A 20554-nucleotide genomic window follows, 5' to 3' on the forward strand; every position below is an offset into this window, starting at 1 on the left:
TGGATGCTTAACTGACTGAGCCACCCAGGCACCCCCGTTGCTTATTTTCTAATTGATTCTGTATGTCTTTATTGATTTGTATGAGCCAATTATATATTATGTATATAAATCTATCATCGTACATTGTTAATATTTTCTTTTAGCTTCTTTTGGTCTTTTGATTTTGTTTAAGGTATTGTTTTCATACAAAATTTTTATTTTATTTTATTTTATTTTATTTTGTTTTATTTTATTTTATTTTATTTTATTTTTATTTATTTTTATTTTTTTAAGGTTTTATTTATCCTGAGAGAGAGAAAAAGAGCAAGGCAGGGGTAGAGAGAGGAGAGAGAGAAAGCAAAGAGATTGACACAGGGGACTTGATCTCATGACCTGAGCTAAAATCAAGAGTCTGACACTTAACCAGCTGAGCCACCCAGGTGCCCCCATACAAGAATTTTAAATTCTTATATAATTAAATGTATTAATCAACATTAATTCTTTATAGACTTTACAATTTTGCAATTTTAGCTTAAGAAGGCCAACTATAATCAAAGTTATTAACACATTCTTCAATATTTTCTTCTAACATTTTATTATATTTTAAATGTATTTTTAATTAAAATTCTAAAATAAAATTTAACTGAAAATTTAATTTCTGGTAATACGATAAAGTACATGTTAAGTAAAACCTTTCTCAGAATAGCACATGTAAAAATACAGTATAAAATATTAAAGCCTCAAACAAAAATCCAGTAAACATTTTTTATATGTTTGTCTGAGCCTGAGCTGGTGAGAAATTAAGAGAATTTTTCAGAGGCCAGGGAAAAAAGAAAGCAACAATCTGTAAAGTTAGGCAAAGCCCTGAGTATTTATGTGATCCCTAGTGGCCACCAGCCTAGGTTTTAATGAGTTCATTGTACCAGGGCAGATGAATAAAGACTGGGTCCTAACCAAGGTGGGAATTAGAATGAGCTACAGCTTCAAAGATGACTCCATGGCTCAACTAGAAAAACCCCACCCAGCAGAAAGCATTAATGGTGATATTTGCCAATCTTATCTGGGCTCTGGGAAGAGCAGAACAAAGAAGAAAAAGACTTAATTATAAGGCTACCTTACAATATGTTTAGAACTCAAATTCATATTAACTGTACATTCCTCAAAGCCTCAAGTCAGAAATGTAGTTGGTAGCATTCCTCAATAGCTAAAGGAAACAAATCCAAATCCTCTTCAAAAGAACAGTCATTAGAATTGAGGAGGGCACTTGTTGGGATGAGCATTGCGTGTTGTATGGAAACCAATTCGACAATAAATTATATTGCTAAATAATAAAGAAAGAAAGAAAGAAAGAAATTCAACTCCACATATACATTTTCAAGGATTATGACTTCGGATATATGAAGAAATAGTAGAACTAATGTACTATAGAGAAATTCAATGGCAGGTATAGATTAAGCACAGTTCAAGAGACAATTCGTGATGAATAATAAAGAATTAAACTCAGAACAGAAGACAAAGAGAATGAAACTACAAAAGAAATATTAAGAGATATGGAGAACACTGAGGTAAAACTCCAACAAATATTTAACTGGAGTTCCAGGAAGAGATAACATAGATGAAGGGAGGAATAATACTATTTAAAGAGATAATGGCTGAAAATTTCTTGAAATCTGTAGACAGAATTTCTTCTTTGCCTCTAGTGATGAGAAACACAGATTCAGAAAACAGAACTACAAAAAGAATAAATAAAAAGAAATCGCCTAGCTGATTTTTTTGAATACCCAAATTTAATTTTTGAATACCCAAAGTAAGGAGACTATATTAGGAGCACCTAGAGAAAGAGACAGTGTATCTATTAAAGAACTATATTTAAACTGACAGGTTATTTTCCCACAGCAACAAAGGAAGTCAGAAGACAGTGGAATGGTACATTTAATGTGCTGAGAGAAGATAAATGTCAAACTGTACTATTATATCCAGCAAAATAATCTTTCCAACGTGACGTTAGAATAAAGTTATTTTCTGACTAAAAAAAATGAGCACTTTTTTTCTTTTATAGCAAACTTCTTTTTAAAAGATTTTCTAAGAGAGTGTACTTCAGGATGAGGGTAAATAAATACAGGAGGAAGTCTGAGTATAAGAAGAAATGGTGAGCAAAGAACATGGTAAACATGTGGATAAATCTAAGCAAGCATTTACTGAATCAACCAATGATAATAAGGTTTACTTTGAGGGTTAAATAAGTCAAGCTAGACATTCTCACACAACATTAGTATGTATAATAAAAGAGTGGTAAAAGGGAGTTAAAACATTTTGAGGTTCTTTTATTTTCCTAAACATGGCTAATGATATTTATTATCTTCAGACATGAAGTTAAATATGAATATTAAGATTTCTAAAGTAAGTGTATTAATTTTCTATTGCTACACAGCAAATCCCCACAAATTTAGCACCTTAAAGTAATATATAATTCTATTTCACAGTTTCTACGGGTCAGGAGTCCAGGCATAGCTGAATCTGTTCAGGGTCTCACAAGGCTATTATCTCGTGCTGACCAGGCCTGGATTCTCATCTGGAGCTCAGTGTCTTCTTCCAAGCTCATTCAGGTTATTAGCAGAATTCAGTTTCTTGTGGTTGCAGGCCTGAGGGCTCAGCTACTAGGGCTACCCCTTGATAGGCAATTAACAACATGACTGCTACCTTTCAGGCCAGCAGGACAAAATCTGATACTTCAAATTTCCCTTTTCAAGAAGGGTCCAATCCCTTTTAAGATTCTCCTGATTAGACCAGGCCTACCCAGGATAATCTCCCTTTTGATCAACTCAAAGTCAACTAATATGGGACCTTAATATCTTAAAAGTTTCTTTACCTTTGTCATAAAATTTAATGAGGAGAGTAACATCCATCACATTCACAGTCACATCTGCACTCATAGAAAGGGAATTACAACCCACAAGATGAGAATTTTGGAGGCTATCTGAATTTGACCTACTTCAGTAACCATTAAAAAACTGAATTAGATTCTATAATTTCCAAATCACTAGAGGTGAAAAAAGGATAAGGGAAGAAAAAATTATAGTCAATTGAAACAAAGATAAGGGCGAAAACATTGAAAAGTGGGATAAAGAAAATATAAAATAAAAAATAAATCACAGTCAATGTCAAGAAACTCTATTCTCCAGATGTAGACAAAGATTTGTCAAATGGAATTTGAAAATAAGTTTATCTCTGCATTATTAACAAGAAATACATTTCATCATAAGAGCATAGAAAGGTTGAAAGGTAAGAGAAGCAAACACTAACCAAATTGAGGTGGCTATATTAGAAATAGGCAAACTCAAGGTCAAGAAAAAAAAAATACTACCAGAGATCAAATGGGTCATTGCTATAGAAAAAAACCTCAATCTACCAGCAAGATATGACAATTCTAAACTTGTCAGCACTTAATAAAATTGCTTCAACATACAGGATGCAAAAATTGTCAAGGGTACAAGAAGAAATGATCCTATCACTACTAGTTGGCAAGATGTTAACATTCCTCCCTCTTTGGTTAATAAATCAGGCAGACAAGATCTGAATAAACAATGATCAAACTTGGCCTAGTAGATACAGAATATTGTACATAAGTATTAAAGAATACACATTTTTTTCAAACATATGTGGAATATTTATAAAAAGTGACCACATAGTAGAATATAAAGTATCTCAATAAATGTCCAAGAATCAGTATTTTTGGCCACAGTGAAATTAAATTAGAAATAAATTTTAAAAAGAATTTAAAACTTCTATATATGTGTAAAGTTAGAAAAATACTTCTAAATAATTAATGGATTAAAAAATGTGTAATGGAAATGAGGAAGTATTTAAAGTAACTAATACAAGTAATGAGTAAAAAAATGTGTGGCACGTAGATAAAATGATACTTTGGGGAAAATTTATAGACTTCAATGCTTATATGGAAAAGAAAAAAATTGATAATAAATGAGACTGAGAATAAAAGAGAATTCACCATAAGCTATTATAAACAAACAACAAAAGCAACAGGAGACAAAGCAGAGAAAATATAATGTGGGAAATGATAAAGATAAAAACAGAAATTAATGAAGTAGAGAATAAATAATATACTGCTTAGTTACATGTTATTTTCATATATTAGTAATACATTATTTAGATCTTCTTACTTGGTAAATATTGCTTAAGTAAGATTACTTAGAAGTACATAATAAGTGTCACTTATTATATATTATACAGTATTTTTTCTATAGAAATGAAAGGCTAAAAACAAAAGCAAGGAATGAGTAACATTACTTCAGGTTAATGGTTATTTTTCTGGGGAAGGAGAGGGATGCAATAATTTAAGGGCATGTAGAGGTCTTCAATGGTATTGGTGGTGTTCTATGTCCTTAGCTGAGGGGAAGAGACATTGGTGACACTTCAAATTTTTACTTCTCTTCTTCTTTAAAATGTACGTATGTTATATAATCTCTCATATTGTGGTGTTTCACATTTTTTAAAGTTAAAAAATTTTGACTACATAGATAGAGCAAAAATCTTTTAACCAAGCCTCCTCCAGAGGAGGATAAACTCATTAGTTTTATGTGTAGCTTTCTAATTTTTTTCTATGCATTAACACACATATCTCAGAAATAAATATGTAGTTTGTTTTTTGGGGGGTGGGGTTAACATAAGTGATATTATACCAACTTTACTATCTTAGAATTTATTTTTCCCCTTAACATCTCTTAGCAAGCTTTTCCTGAATATATGGACACTTACCTCATTATTTTTTGATGTTATACAGTATTACATGGTTTGGGGACGTTCGTTACCCTATCTCCTTGTATCAACCAGCAAGCTAGTTGTGCACAGCAAGCTGTGCAACAGTAACAAGCAAACTTAGACTCTGGAGGGCTCAAGAACAGTTTAATTTCATGCTCATGATACCTGTTCACTCTGAGTTGACTGAAAGCCTCTTCATCATGTGTAGCTGAAACAGAGAAAGTATGAAGATTCTATCCCAGGCCTTTTTGCCCAAACCCTTAGGAAAGCAGACTCCACAGAAGGATTTCTTTCTTTCTTTCTTTCTTTCTTTCTTTCTTTCTTTCTTTCTTTATTTCTTTCTTTTTTCAATTTTAGAGAGAGAGTGTGAGCTGGGGAGTAGGGCAGAGGGAAAGAGAATCTTTACTTTGAGTGTGTAGCCCAATGTGGGGCTCAGTTACACAACCCTGGGATCATGACTTGAGCTGAAATCAAGAGTCAGATGCTCCACTGACTGAGCCAACCAGGCGTCTCAGAAGGAATATTTTGATGGAAGAAAAAGCTGTAGCTTCCATGAAGGGCCCTCATAATCTGGACTCTCCCAAAAAGGCCCAAATCTTCCGGGAAGATCATGGGTTACCCTTTGCCACTAACTAGTATGACTCACTGGGCCTCAGAGTCAGAACCACACAGCTGTCCTGGGGAGGCCACTCCCTGGACCTAAGACTGAGTCACAGATTGTTTCACTAAGCTTCTTAGTAGCCTCTGTGCCCACTATCCTTCATACCTGGCACAGTGCTTGGCATATGACAGTTAATAAATATTTGTCTAATTGCTGGCAAAAAGATATCCTCTGAATAAATACATTTCATTTCTGTAAATCCATGAAATTAAAAAATAAAAATTTTCCATACCGAATTCGAGAGAGAAAGCCACATCATATAATCTTTCTGTGAACTTAAAAAGTCTTCTTTCATTTGAGTATTTACATTCTATTTTATTTTTATTTTAATGTTTATTTTATCTTTGAGAGAGAGATAGACAGACAGAGTATGAGCGAGAGAGGAACAAAGAGAGGGAGACACAGAATCTGCAGCAGGCTCCGGGCTCTGAGCTGTCAGCACAGAGCCCAATGCGGGCCTTGAACTCACAAACTGTGAGATCATGACCTGAGCAGAAGTTGGATGCTTAACCGACTGAGCCACCCAGGTGCCCTGAGTATTTACATTTTATACTAAGATTTCTATAAATATTTTCATGCAAACTTATGTGCATCTTTTTGACTTGGCAAGTATTCAGTAAAGAGCTGGTGCAGCAAGATGTCCCAACACATAGTTGGATAAAAAACTAATGGAGCATGCAGAGTGGGCAATAATGAGAAGTCCATACTCAACAATAAACACGTTTTCAATGGTTAAAAAGAGCTTTATCCAGAAAGTTAGATTTCAAGGGTTAGGGATGCTAGCTTGAGAAAGAGTATGGCAAATGTGAGTCAGGGTACCTGTTTTAGAAAGGGACTGGAGTACAAGAAACCTAATTACCAGACCTGAGTTTAACAGCTGGGACTAAGACTTATTTAAAAATGCAAAAAACTAAAAATTAAATTAAAAAGGCAATTGTGTAGTTGTTAAAATTAGGATAGCATGTTATGACTAGGTTAGTGGTTAGGATAACTCCATGCTGGTCTTAGAAAGGAGGATTGGAGCTGCTTAAGTACTTGATGTCTCAGATCAGGATTGAGGCTACAATTAGATTCTAAAAGAGAATCAAGTGGCCTCATCTATGGGTATGAGGGATTGCAGGCTTGGGAACCATATTGTGTCTGATGGCAGCAACTAAGAATGGCAAATAGGACGCTATGCCACTCCTACACTCATAATAGACTGTATTTGAGTTCTCCACAGAAAAGAACACATACAGATGTGGATATATAGAAAGAGATTTATTATGAGGTATTCTTCATGTGATGGAGGCTAAGTCCCATGATCTGTGGTCTGCAGGCTGGAGGCCAGGGAAGCAGGGGTTATACTTCCAGTGCAAACCCAAAGGGCTGAGAAGTATGGGAGTCAATGGTATAAGTCTCACTCTGAATCAGAAGGTCTGAAGACCAGGAGTATTGATGTCTGAGGGCTGGAGAAGATGGATGTCCCCGATCAAAGAGAGAGCAAATTCACTTTTCTCTTGCATTTTTCTTCTATCAGGTACTCAAAGGATTGGATGATGCCCAAATGCATTGTTGAGGATGACCTTCTTTTCAATTTACAGATTCAAATGCCAATCTCTTCCAGAAATACTTTCACAAACACACCAATGTTTTGCTAGCTTTCTGGGCATCCATTAGCCTGGTCAAGTTGACACATAAGATTAACCATCCCACAGACATTTGTAATGGAGAACAGTACTCTTTCCCACAGAGTCAAGATAAAATTTTATACTCCCTTTCAAAAAGCTGCTAACAATAAATCTCATTTGGTCAACAAATATAAAGCTATCTGCTATCCTATGACCAATAATAAAATAATAACAGCTACCATTTACTGAGTGTGTACCATGTGTCACATACAAGACTGCCTTATACATCATTTATTACTTACAATAACCCTGAGAGGTACATAATATTATTTCCCAATTTACAGATGAAGAAATTAAGGTGAGAAGTAAGTTGCTCAGGTTTATACAGAAAAAAATAAAATAAAATAAAAGCGGTATAGTTGTGACTGGAAGTCAGGTATGTCTGATTTCAGGTATGTCTGATAATGTGCTAAGCTAATTAAATCTGCACAGTTTAATACTTTGAGCCTGTACCCAACCAAATACTCTGATTTGCTTCTAGAGTATTTAATCTATACCCTGACATTTCTCATTCTGGAGTTAATTTTAGCTGTGTCCTTAAACCAGTTGTGCACCTCACGCTGCATTATTTGAGGAAAGAAGGCTATCAATGAAGGGCAAGAGCAAAGTCTAATGAAAATAATTTCTTCTCATCTGACCCTTGGTGGCATTCCTGGAAAGCCAAACCTGCAGCAATGGGACTGGGCCTGGGGAACCTTGAGGGGCTGCCCTAACTCTTGGTGGCCTTTTTATATCACTTGTCACTTTAAATGTGTTAACATTTCCCTTTCTTATCCTAACATTCCTTTCACCTATTTACTCAAAAATTCCCTTTGGAATTTTTTATCAAAAACTGTCATCTAGACCCTAAGAAAAAACTACTAGAAGTGATAAATGAATTCAGTAAAGTCTCAGGATACAAAATCAATGTACAAAAATCTGTTGCATTTCTATACACTAATAATGAAGCAGCAGAAAGTGAAATTAAGAAAACAATCCTGGGGTACCTGGGTGGCTCAGTTGGTTAAGCCTCTGCCTTCGGCTTAGGTCATGATCTCATGGTTCATGAGTTCGAGCCCCACATCGGGCTCTGTGCTGACAGCTCCGAGCCTGGAGCCTGCTTCAGATTCTGTGTCTCCCTCTCTCTCTGACCCTCCCCCACTCATGCTCTGTCTCTCTCTCTCTCTGTCAAAAATAAATAAACATTAAAAAAAATTTAAAAGAAAACAATCCCATGTATAATTTCACCAAAAATAATAAATACCTAGGAATAAACTTAACTAAAGAGGTGAAAGACCTGTACTCTGAAAACTATAAAACATTGTTGAAAGAAATTCAAGATGACACAAGAAATGAAAAGACATTCCATGCTTATGAATTGGAAGCACAAATATTGTTAAACTTTCTATATGACCCAAAGCAATCTACAGATTTAGTGCAATCCCTATCACAATACCAACAGCATTTTTTTCACAGAACTAGAGCAAAAAATCCTAAAATTTGTATGGAACCACAAAAGACTCTGAAAGGCCAAAGCAATCTTGAAAAAGAAAAACAAAACTGGAGGCATCATAATTCCAGATTTCAAGTTATATTACAAAGGTGTGGTAATCAGAACAGTATGGTACCAAAAATGGACACATAGATCAACAGAACAGAATAGAAAACCCAGAAATAAACCCACAATTATGTGGTCAATGAATCTTTGATAAAAGAGGAATGGATATACAATGGGAAAAAGACAGCCTCTTCAACACATAGTGTTGGGAAAACTGGACAGTAACATGCAGAATGAAATTGGACCACTTTCTTACACCATACACAAAAATAAATACAAAATGGATGAAAGATATAAATGTGAGACCTGAAACCATAAAAATATTGGAAGAGAACAGAGGTAGTAATTTCTCGGACATCAGCCACAGTAACTTTTTTTCTAGGTATGTCTCCTGAGGCAAAAGAAACAAAATCAAAAATAAACTTTTGGGACTACATCAAAATAAAAACCTTCTGCAAGGGTGCTTGGATGGCTCAGTTGGTTGAGCATCTGACTCTTGATTTCAGCTCAGGTCATGGGTCATGGGATCAAACCCTGCATTGGGTTCTGTGCTGAGCATGGAGCCTGCTTAAGATTCTCTCTCTCTCTCTCTCTCTCTCTCTCTCTCTCTCTCTCTCTCTGCCCCTCTCCCCTGCTCATGCTCTCTCTTTAAAAACAAGAACAAAAACAGAAACAAAACAGAGCACCTGGGTGGCTCAGTTGGTTTAGCGGCCAACTTTGGCTCAGGTTATGATCTCATGGCTCATGAGTTCAAGCCCCACGTCAGCCTCTGAGCTTGCTTCAGATTCTGTGTCTCCCCCTCTCTCTGCCCCTCCCCCACTCACTCTGTCTCTCTCTCAAAAATAAATAAACATGAAAAAAATTAAATTAAAAAAACCCCTTCTACACAGTGAAGGAGCCAGTCAACACAACTAAAAGGTAAACATACCCAATAAAGGGTTACTATCCCAAAATATATAAAGAACTTATAAAACTAAACACCCCCCAAAACAAAAAATCCAGTTAAAAATGGGCAGAAGACATGAACAGACATTTCTCCAAAGACAACTTACAGATGGCCAACAGACACATGAAAAGATGCTCAAAATCACTCATCATCAGGGAAATACAAATTAAAATCACAATGAGAAAGCACCTCATACCTGTCAGAACACAAGACACAACACAACACAAGAAACGAGACATTTGGAGAGGATGCAGAGAAAAAGGAACACTTTGTGCACTATTGGTGGGAATGCAAAAAGGTGCAACCACTCTGGAAAGCAGTATGGAGGTTCCTCAAAAAGTTAAAAATAGATCTATCCTGTGATCCAGCAATCATACTACTGGGTATTTACCCAAAGAGTACAAAACACTAATTCAAAGGGATACATTAACCCCTATATTTATAGCAGCATTATTTATAATAGCCAAGACAGGGAAGCATCCCCAGTGTCTATTGACTAATGAATGGATAAAGAAGATTCAATTATATAATGGACTATTATACATAGATAAAGGCTAGAGAGTATAATGGTAAGGGAAATAAGTCAGTCAGAGAAAGACAAATACCATGTGATTTCACTCCTATGTGGGATTTAAGAAACACAACAAAAGAGCCAAGGGGGAAAAAAGAGAGACAAATTGAGAAACAGACTCTGATTATAGAGAACTGATGGTTACTGGAGTAAGGGGAGTGGGGGTGGGAGTGTGGGTTAAATAGGTGATGGGGATTAAGGAGTGCATTTGTTTTGATGAGCACCAGCTGATGTATGGGATTTCTGAATCACTACATTGTACACCTGAAACTAATATAACACTGTATGTTAACTAACTGGAGTTAAAATAAAAACTTTAAAAAAGTTTAAATAATTTCTTCACGGGAGAGTTAAGATGTGGAGGAGCAGGGGGATCCTAAGCTTGCCTTGTGCCTTGAACACAGCTACATAAATATCAATCATTTTCATCAATCAATCAATCATTCTGAACACCCAAGAAATTGATCTGAGGACTGAGAGAAAAAAGCTGCAAGTCTACAAGTAGAAATCCGACCACCTCAGGGAAGGTAGTAGCTGCACAGAGTTGATTTGGGGTAGATAAGAACTGCTGTGGAGGGGAGGGAGCCCTGCTTACAGAGGGCCTCAACTTAATAATAACACCTCAACCTATTATAAGTAACAGAGTGCAAAATCTGAAGTTTTAGGAGTCTGCCATCACTGGAGTTGTGCCTGGCCAGCTTAGCAGTGCTCCTATAGAGAAGGAGGATGGAGACCCGGGAGTAGGCAGCATGGTCTGAGGGTCCCCTGAGTCGCACCAGGAAAAATGGTTACACTGTTTGGAATGTATTTTGGAGTGGTGGCAAGACCTCTCCAGGGACAGAACTGGTGGCACCAACGTACTCTACTGTTCCCAGGTGTAAGAGTGGAGATGCTGGCTGAGGAAAGTAAGCCTTGGTGCCAGCTATCTGTTGTGTTTTGCCATAAACTCTGAACTGCTGCACAGTCCGGTGAATGCTTTTCTGGGGTGGGCCAGCAAAGGGCAAAAGCACGGTGAAACCCTCCCCCAGAGAATTAGTATGCATTCACACCGCGGGAATCCCTAAAATTTGCAGTTTAGAAACCCAGGCATGTGTCTGAGATAAAAACACAGGAGTACTGTGCTGCCTGGCAGGGTGATTGCTTAGACACAGAGAGGGTGAAGGCAGGAACATAAGAGGGGTGATTGTTTGCTCTTCCATGAGGGCTTGCTGAAGAGTGGCAGGCATGAGCTCTCCACTCTGGGGACGAGAGACCAGGGCAACACCATTTTGCTCTGCACCTATCAGCACTGATCTACTCCAGAGAGTTAAACAGCACCAACAAGTGGGAACTGGAGGTGCTTACACAAAATCCCATCCTGCTGCACCCTACAGGTGCATCTCTACTAGGGAAAGTCCACCTAAGAGTCAGCACAACAGGCCCCTCTCACAGAAGACTAGTACAAACCCCTCTCACACACCAAGTCTACCGATCATTGAGTGCTACAAACCTTCAGCTCTAGGGGAAACAGGATCTAGCTTCCTTTTTATTTTTATTTCTAATTTTTTAAGTTTTAATTTAATTTGATTTATTTTTATTCATATATATTTATTTTTATTTTTTGGATCTGGCTTCTTTTAACAGGCAGACCAAGACACACCTAGGATCTAACTTTTTTTTGGACAAAATGACAAGGAGGAATTCACCCCAAAAAAAAGAACGGAAAGAAAAAATAATGGCCAGAGATTTAATCAATACAGATATAAGTAAGGTATCTGAACTAGAATTTAAAACAATTATAAGTTTACTAACTGGGCTTGAGAAAAGCACAGAAGATACTAGAGAATCATTTACTGCACAGATAAAGAACTAAAATCTAATGCTGAAATTAAAAATGCTATAACCAAGATGCAAACCCAAATGGTTGTCATGACAATGAGGATGGACAAAGCAGAGGAATGAATCAGTGGTATAGAAGATAAAATTATGGAAAATAATGAAGCTGAAAAGAAGAGGGAAGGAAAGGTATTCAATCACAAATGTAGACTTAGGGAACTCAGCAACTCCTTAAAGTGTAATAACATTCATATCACAGGCGTCCCAAAAGATGAAGACAGAGTGAAAGGGCAGAAGGTTTATTTGAGCAAATTATAGCTTAAAACTGCTCAAATCTGGGGAAGGAAACAGACCTCAAAATCCAAGAAGCACAGAGTACTCCCATTGAATTCAACAAAAGCCAGCCATCACCAAGACATATCATAGTCAAATTTACAAAATACATAGACAAGGAAAGAATCCTGAAAGCAGCAAGGGGTAAAAAAAGGCCTTCACCTACAAGGGAAGACAGAGCAGGTTCATAGCAGATCTGTCCACAGAAACTTGGCAGGCCAGAAGACAGTGGCATGATATATTCAACGTGATGGATGGGAAAAATCTGCAGCCAAGAATACTTTATCTAGCAAGGCTGTCATTCAGAATAGGAGACATAGACAGTTTCCCAGACAAACAAAACCTAAAGGACCACTAAACCAGCCCCACAAGAAATATTAAAGGTGACTCTTTGAGTGGTAAAGAAATACCAGAAGCAAGAAAGACTAGAAAAGAACAGAGAATAGCACCAGAAATACCAACTTCACAGGTAACGCAAAGGCACTAGGTTCATGTCTATCAATATCACTCTCAATGTAAATGAGCAATGTAAATGGACACCTGCAGGTTGAAAGTGAAGGAATGGACAACCATCTATCATGCTGATGGGCATCAGAAGAAAGCTGGAGTAACCATAGTTACATCAGACAAACTAGATTTTAAACCAAAGCCTATAGCAAAAGATGAAGAAGGGCATTACATCATAATTAAAAGATCTATCCATGAAGAAGATCTAACTATTGTAAATATTTATTCCCCCAACTTGGGGGTACCCACATATATAAATCAATTAATAACAAACATAAGCAAACTCATTGATAATAATGTAATAATAATAGGAACTGTAACATTCCACTTGCAGCAATGTACAGAGCATCTAAGCAGAAAAATCAAAAAGGAAACAATGGTTTTGAGTGACACACTGAACTGAATGGACTTAACAGATATATTCAGAACATTTCATCCTAAAGCAGCAGAATACACGTTCTTTTTGGGTGCACATGGAACATTCTCCAGAATAGATCACATAATGGGTCACAAATCAGCCCTCAACAAGTACAAAAAGACTGAGATCACACCATGCATCTTTTCTAACCACAGGACTATGAAACTTGAGGTCAAGCACAAGAAAAAATTTTGGAAACACCACAAATCCATGGAGGTTACAGAACATTCTACTAAAGAATGAATTGGTTAGCCAGGAAATAAAAGAAGAAACAAAAATGTACTTGGAAGCAAATGAAAATGAAAACACGACAGTCCAAAACCTTAGGAATGCAGCAAAAAGCAGTCCTAAGAGGGAAGTATATTGCTATACAGGTCTACATCAAGAAGCAAGAAAATTCTCTGGGGTGCCTGGGTGGCTCAGTTGGTTAGGCAACCAACTTCGGCTCAGGTCATGGTCTTGCGGTTTATGAGTTTGAGCCCCACATTAGGCTCTGTGCTGACAGCTCAGAGCCTGGAGTCTGCTTCGGATTCTGTGTCTCCCTCTCTCTCTGCCGCCCCCCCCCCACCCCCCCCCCCCCACCTTCACAGCCCTGCTCATGCTCTGTCTCTCTTTCCTTCAAAAATAAATAAACATTAAAAAAAAAAAAGAAGCAAGAAAAGTCTCAAATACACAACCTACCTTTTCGTCTAAAGGAGCTAGAAAAGGATCAGCAAATAAAGGCTAAAGTCAGCAGAAGGGAAATAATAAAGATTAAAGCAAAAATAAATGATATAGAAACAACAACAACAAAAAACCAGTAGAATGGAAAAACAAAATTAAGAGCTGGTTCTTTGAAAGAATTAATAAAATTGATAAAGCCCTAGCCAGACTTATCAAAAAGAAAAGAGAAAGGACCCAAATAAATCTAATCACAAATGAAAGAGAAGAGATCACAACTAACACCACAGAAATTTCTATGAACAATTATATGCCAACAAACTGGGCAATCTGTACTAAATGGACAAATTTATAGAAACACACAAACTACAAAAACTGAAACAGGAAGAAATAGAAAATTTGAACATACCCATAACTAGCAAAGAAACTGAAACAGAAATAAAAGAATCTGCCAAGTTGGGGCACCTGCTGGCTCAGCTGGTTAAGCCTCCGACTCTCAATTTTGGCTCAGGTCATAATATCATGGTTCATGAGATTGAGCCCCATGTTGGGCTCTGCGCTGACAGTGTGGAGCTTGCTTGGGATTTTCTCTCTCCCTCTCTCTCTGCCCCTCACCTGTTAATTCTCTCCCCATCCCCCAAATAAATAAATAGATGTAAAAAAAAAATCCCCCAACAAACAAAAGTCCAGGGCCAGATGGCTTCTCAGGGGAATTCTACCAGACATTTAAGAAGAGTTAATATCTATTCTTCTCAAATTGTTCCAAAAAATAGAGATGGAAAGAAAATTCCCAAATTAATTCTATGAGGCCAGCATTACTTTGATTTCAAAACCAGACAAAGACCCCACTAAAAAGGAGAATTACTGGCCAACATCCCTCACGAAGATGGATGCAAAAGTTCTCAACAAGATACTACCAAATCGAATCCAACAGTACATTAAAAGAATCATTCACCACGATCAGGTGGGATTTATTCCTGGGCTGCAGGGGTGGTTCAATATTCATGAATCAATCAGTGTGTTACTTGATAAAAACTCTCAACAGATTAAGTATAGATGGAACATACCTCAACATCATAAAGGCCATATACCAAAGACCCACAGATAATATCATCCTCAATGGGAAAAAACAGAGGTTTTCCTCTATGGTCAGGAACATGACAGGGATGTCTGCTCTCATCAATGTTATTTAATATAGTACTGGAAGTTCTAGCTTTAGCAATCAGACAACAAAAAGGTATCAAAGGCATCCAAATGGGCAAAGAAGAAGTCAAACTTTCACTATTTACAGGTGACATAATACTCTATGTAGAAAATCCAAAAGACTCCAATAAAAATTGCTATAACTAATACATGAATTCAGCAAAGTCACAGGATATGAAATCAACATGCAAAAATCTGTTGCATTTCTATACACAAAGAATGAAGCAGCAGAAAGAGAAATCAAGGAATCAATCCTATTTATAACTGCACAAAAACCTTAAGATACCTAGGAACAAATCTAATCAAAGAGGTAAAAGATGTATACTCTGAAAACTATAGAACACTAATGAAAGAAATTGAAGAGGACAAAAAGAAATGGAAAAACATTTCATGCTCATGGATTGGAAGAAGAAATGCTGTTAAAATGTCTATACTATGCAAAGCAATCTACACATTTAATGCAATCCCTCTCAAAATAACACCAGAAGTTTTCACAAAGCTACAACAAACAATTCTAAAATTTGTATGGAACCACCAAAGACCCCAAATGGCCAAAGCAATATTGAAAAAGCAAAGCAAAGCTGGAGGCATCATGATTCCAGATTTCAAGCTATATTACAAAGCTGTAGTCACCAAGAGAGTATAGTACCAGTACAAAAACACACACATAGATGAATGGAACAGAATAGAAAACCCATAAATAGACCCAGAAATATATGGTCAACTAATCTTTGGCAAAGCAGAAAAGAATATCCAATGGAAAAAAGCCTCTTTAATAAATGGTGCTGGGAAAACTGGACAGCAACAGGCAGAAGAATGAAACTGGACCACTTTCTTACACCATACACAAAAATAAATTCAAAATGAATGAAAGACCTAAATGTGAGACAGGAAACATCAAAATCCTAAAGGAGAACACCAGCAGTAACCTCTTTGACCTTGGCTGTAGCAACTTCTTACTACGTATGTCTCCTGAGGCAAGGTAAATAAAAGCAAAAATAAACTAGTGGGACCTCATCAAAATAAAAATCTTCTGCACAGTGAAGGAAACAGTCAACAAAACTAAAAGGCAACCTACAGAATGGGTGAAGATATTTGCAAATGACATAGCTGATAAAGGGTTAGTATCCAGAATATAGAAAGACCTTATAAAACTGAACACCCCAAAAACAAATAATCCAGTTAAAAAATGGGTAGGGATGCCTAGGTGGCTCAGTCGGTTAAGCATTGGTTGTTTTCAACTTTGGCTCAGGTCATGATCTCATGGTTCATGGGCTCAAGCCCCACATCAGGCTCTGTGATGACAGCTCAGAGCCTGGGATCTCTCTCTCTCTCAAAAAAAAAAAAAAAAAAAAAAAGAATAAACATTTTTTAAAAATGGGTACAGACATGAATAGACATTTTTCCAAAGAAGGCATACACATGGAAACAGGCACATGCAAAGTTGTTCAACATCACTCACCATCAGGGAAATAAAAATCAAATTTACAATGAGATACCACCTCATATCTGTCAGAATGGCTAAAATTAACAACACAAGAAATAACTGCTGTTAGTGAGGATATGGAGAAAGGGGAATACTCTTACACTGTTGGTGCAAATGCAAACTGGTGCAGCCAATCCGGAGAACAGTATGGAAGTTCCTCAAGAAACTAAAAATAGAACTAACCTACAATCCAGCAATTGCACTATCAAAGGATAAAAAATACAGATAGAAGGGGTACATGCACCCCGATGTTTATTGCAGAATTGTCAACAATAGCCAAACTGTAAAAAGAGCCCAAATGTCCATAGGCTGATGAATAGATAAAGAAGATGTAGTATATATATACAATGGAATACTACTTGGCCACCAAAAAGAAAGAAATCTTGCCATTTGCTAGGACATGGATGGACCTAGAGTGTATAATACTATGTGAAATAAGTTAGAGAAAGACAAATACCATAAGATTTCACTCATATGTGGAATTTAAGAAACAAGATTTTACTCATATGTGGAATTTAAGAAGACCATATTGGGGGGGGGGGGGTGCGTGAAGAGACAGGGAAACGAACCATAAGAGACTCCTAAAGATAGAGAACAAACTGAGGGCTGATAGAAGGAGATGAATAGGGGGATGAGCTATATGGATGATAGGTATTAAGGAGGGCACTTGTGATGACCACTTGAGCACTGGATGGTGTGTGTAAGTGATGAATCACTGAATTCTACTTCTGAAACCAATATTGCACTGTATGCTAACTGGAATTTAAATAAAAAATTGAAAAGAAAAAAGATAATTTCTTCACAAATGTTCTTTCTACATCCAGAAGAGTCTACTTAATTTTTCTAAAAAATAAAATTTTAGGGGTGCCTCAGTGGCTCAGTTGGTTAAGTGTATAACCTCAGCTCAGGTCATGATCTCTTTGTGAGTTTGTGAGCTCAAGCCCTGCATTGGGCTCTGTGCTGACAGTTTAGAATCTGGAGCCTGCTTCAGATTCTGTGTCTCTCTCTCTCTGCCCTTCCCCTGTTTTTGCAATCTCTCTCTCAAAAATAAATATATTTTTAAAAAAATAAACAAAATATTAGTTTTAATAAAAATAAAACCTGTATATCATATGCCTTTTTAAGCTCTTTTAAAAATCAACTTGAGGAGGAGGGGCCAAGATGGCAGAACAGTATGAAAGGTTTTTTTGCATCTCTTGTCCCTGAAATACAGACAGATCAATGCTAAACCATTCTGCACCCTAGAAAACTGATTTCAGAATTAACACAACAATCTGCACAACCTGAACCACAGACTTCAGCAGGTATGCAGTGCAGAGAGGTGAACTGGGGAAGAGAGAAGCCACAGAGGGCAGGGAGCTGTTTTTGCTTGTGGAGAGAGGATGGAGATGGGGGGGGGAGTTCAGGGAAAGCACCCCCCCATACACACCCAAATGCAGCTGGAGAGAAAAGAAAGAGTACGCAAGAGACTAAACAAAAAAAGGGAGAAAGGAGAGGGTTTAAATTCCATTAAGACCCTACAAACAGGGGGAGCGCAGAGTCTGAAACTCCACAGCTTGATATGTGGCGGCGCTCTGGTGGGAAGGGTGAATCCCCAGGAGCAGAAAAAAAGGTCCTCGGGCCACACGGTGGGGAGAAGGTTCCTCTGCTGGGAGGACATTTGGTAGAGGCTGTGTGGCCACCCCACAGGCAAAGGTCCCAGCAGATCCTGGAGAACAACCACATTTGCTGGCGTGGAACAAGGTTGTTAAGGGGGAAGCCTGGTGCCAGATGTGTGTTGTGATTTACCATAATCCCTGAAACCTGCTGCTGCTACACGATTGCGTAACTTTTTCTGGGGCGGGCTGGCACCCAGCCACAGTCTCCAGGCATCAGCAGCAGCGTGGTCCTGTGAACATTCCTGGGGGCAGGCAGGCATCTGGCCATTGCTCAGTGAAACCCTCCCCCAGAGAGTCAGAACAGGTCAAAGCAGCAGTCCCTCAGAACTGAGGGGTTGGGAAACACAGCTGTGTCTGAGATATAGCTCAGGAGGGAGGTGCTGCCTGGCAACCTGACGGCTTGGTCATAGACAGTGTAAAAGCAGGAAGTAGATGGAAGCCAGAGACAAAGGAGGGGTGTGCCATTGCTGATCAGGGAGAACAGAGTTCGGATACTAGAGGCTGGGTAGTTGGGTGACACCATTTTCACCCCTCCCACGCATGTGCATACACACCTGCATGCTCCACAACAATCCACCCCAGTAAGCTAAACAGCACCATCTAGTGGAGAACAGAGCTGCTACACTAAACCCTGCCCAAGTGGGCCAACAGCACTCTTGACAAACACAAGTCTCTCTGCCTGCTTAGTTTACAGACTATAAAGTCCTTCATAGTTTGACTCCTAGGGGAAACCTATGTAACTTCAATCATATTTCAGTCAGTTCACTGATCCATCTATTCAAATTTTTTCTTTTTCTTTTCTTATCCTTGAATACAGAAAGAGAAAAAATTTATTTTCATTTTCCATTTTTATTAAAAATGTTTCTCTTTAATTTTTTTCTACTATATTTTTTATTTTCTTGTGAATTTTTCAAATTCTATTTTACTTCCATCATTTCTTTTTATTCTATTTCACTGTATTCATTTTTTCAAATTTTCAAATGTTTTCCTTTTTTTTTTTTCATTTAGTATCTTTCCCTTTTTCCTCTAATCTGTCAAGCTCCTTTCAACAATCAGACCAAAACACACTTAGGATCTAGCATCATTTGCTTGATTTGTGTGTGTGTGTGTGTGTGTGTGTGTGTGTCTGTGTGTGTGTGTGTGTGTGTGTTGTTTTTAATTTTTTAATTTTAATTTTTTTACCTTATTAATTCCTTTTCTTCCTTCAAAATGACCAAATGAAAGAAATTACCCCAAAAAAGAATGGGAAGAAATGACAACCAGGGACTTAATCAACACAGATACAAGCAAGATGTTTAAGCCAGAATTTAGAATCATGACAATAAGAATACTAGCTGGGGTTGAAAATGGATTAGAATCCCTTTCTGTGGAGATAAAAGAAGTAAAATCTAATCAGGATGAAATAAAAAATGCTAAAACTGAGCTGCAATCTCGAATGGATGCCACAGCAATCTCGAATGGATTCCATGTATGAAGCAGAACAGCAAATCAGCGATATAGAGGACAAACTTATGGAGAATAATGAAGCAGAAAAAAAGAGGGAAACAAGGCAAAAGAGCACAATTTAAGAATTAGAGAAATCAGTGACTCACTAAAAAGGAACAACATCAGAATCATAGGGGTCCCAGAAGATGAAGAGAGAGAGAGAAAAGGGGGTAGAAGGGTTACATGAGCAAATCATAGCGGAAAACTTTCCTAACCTGGGGAAAGACACAGACATCAAAATCCAGGAAGCACAGAGGACTCCCATTAGATTCAAAAAAACCGACCATCAACAAGGCACATCATAGTCAAATTCGCAAAATACTCAGGCAAGGAAAGAATCATGAAAGCAGCAAGGGGAGGGGTGCCTGGGTGGCTCAGTTGGTTAAGCATCCGACTTCGGCTCAGGTTATGATCTCGCGGTCCGTGAGTTTGAGCCCCACATCGGGCTCTGTGCTAACACCTCAGAGCCTGGAGCCTGTTTCGGATTCTGTGTCTCCCTCTCTCTCTGACCCTCCCCCGTTCATGCTCTGTCTCTCCCAGTCTCAAAAATAAAATAAACGTTAAAAAAAAAAAAAAAAAAAAAAAAAACCGAAAGCAGCAAGGGGAAAAAAGTCCTTAACCTACAAGGCAAGACAGATCAGGTTTGCAGCAGACCTATCCACAGAAACTTGGCAGTCCAGAAAGGAGTGGCAGGATATATTCAATGTGCTGAATCGGAAAAATATGCAGCCAAGAATTCTTTTTTTTTTTAATTAAAAAGAATTTTTTTACATTTATTTATTTTTGATAGACAAAGAGAGACAGAACACAAGTGGGGGAAGGGCAGAGAGAGGAGACACAGAATCC

The sequence above is a fragment of the Prionailurus viverrinus genome, chromosome C2 (genome assembly GCF_022837055.1).
Source record: "Prionailurus viverrinus isolate Anna chromosome C2, UM_Priviv_1.0, whole genome shotgun sequence".
Taxonomy (NCBI): Eukaryota; Metazoa; Chordata; class Mammalia; order Carnivora; family Felidae; genus Prionailurus; species Prionailurus viverrinus.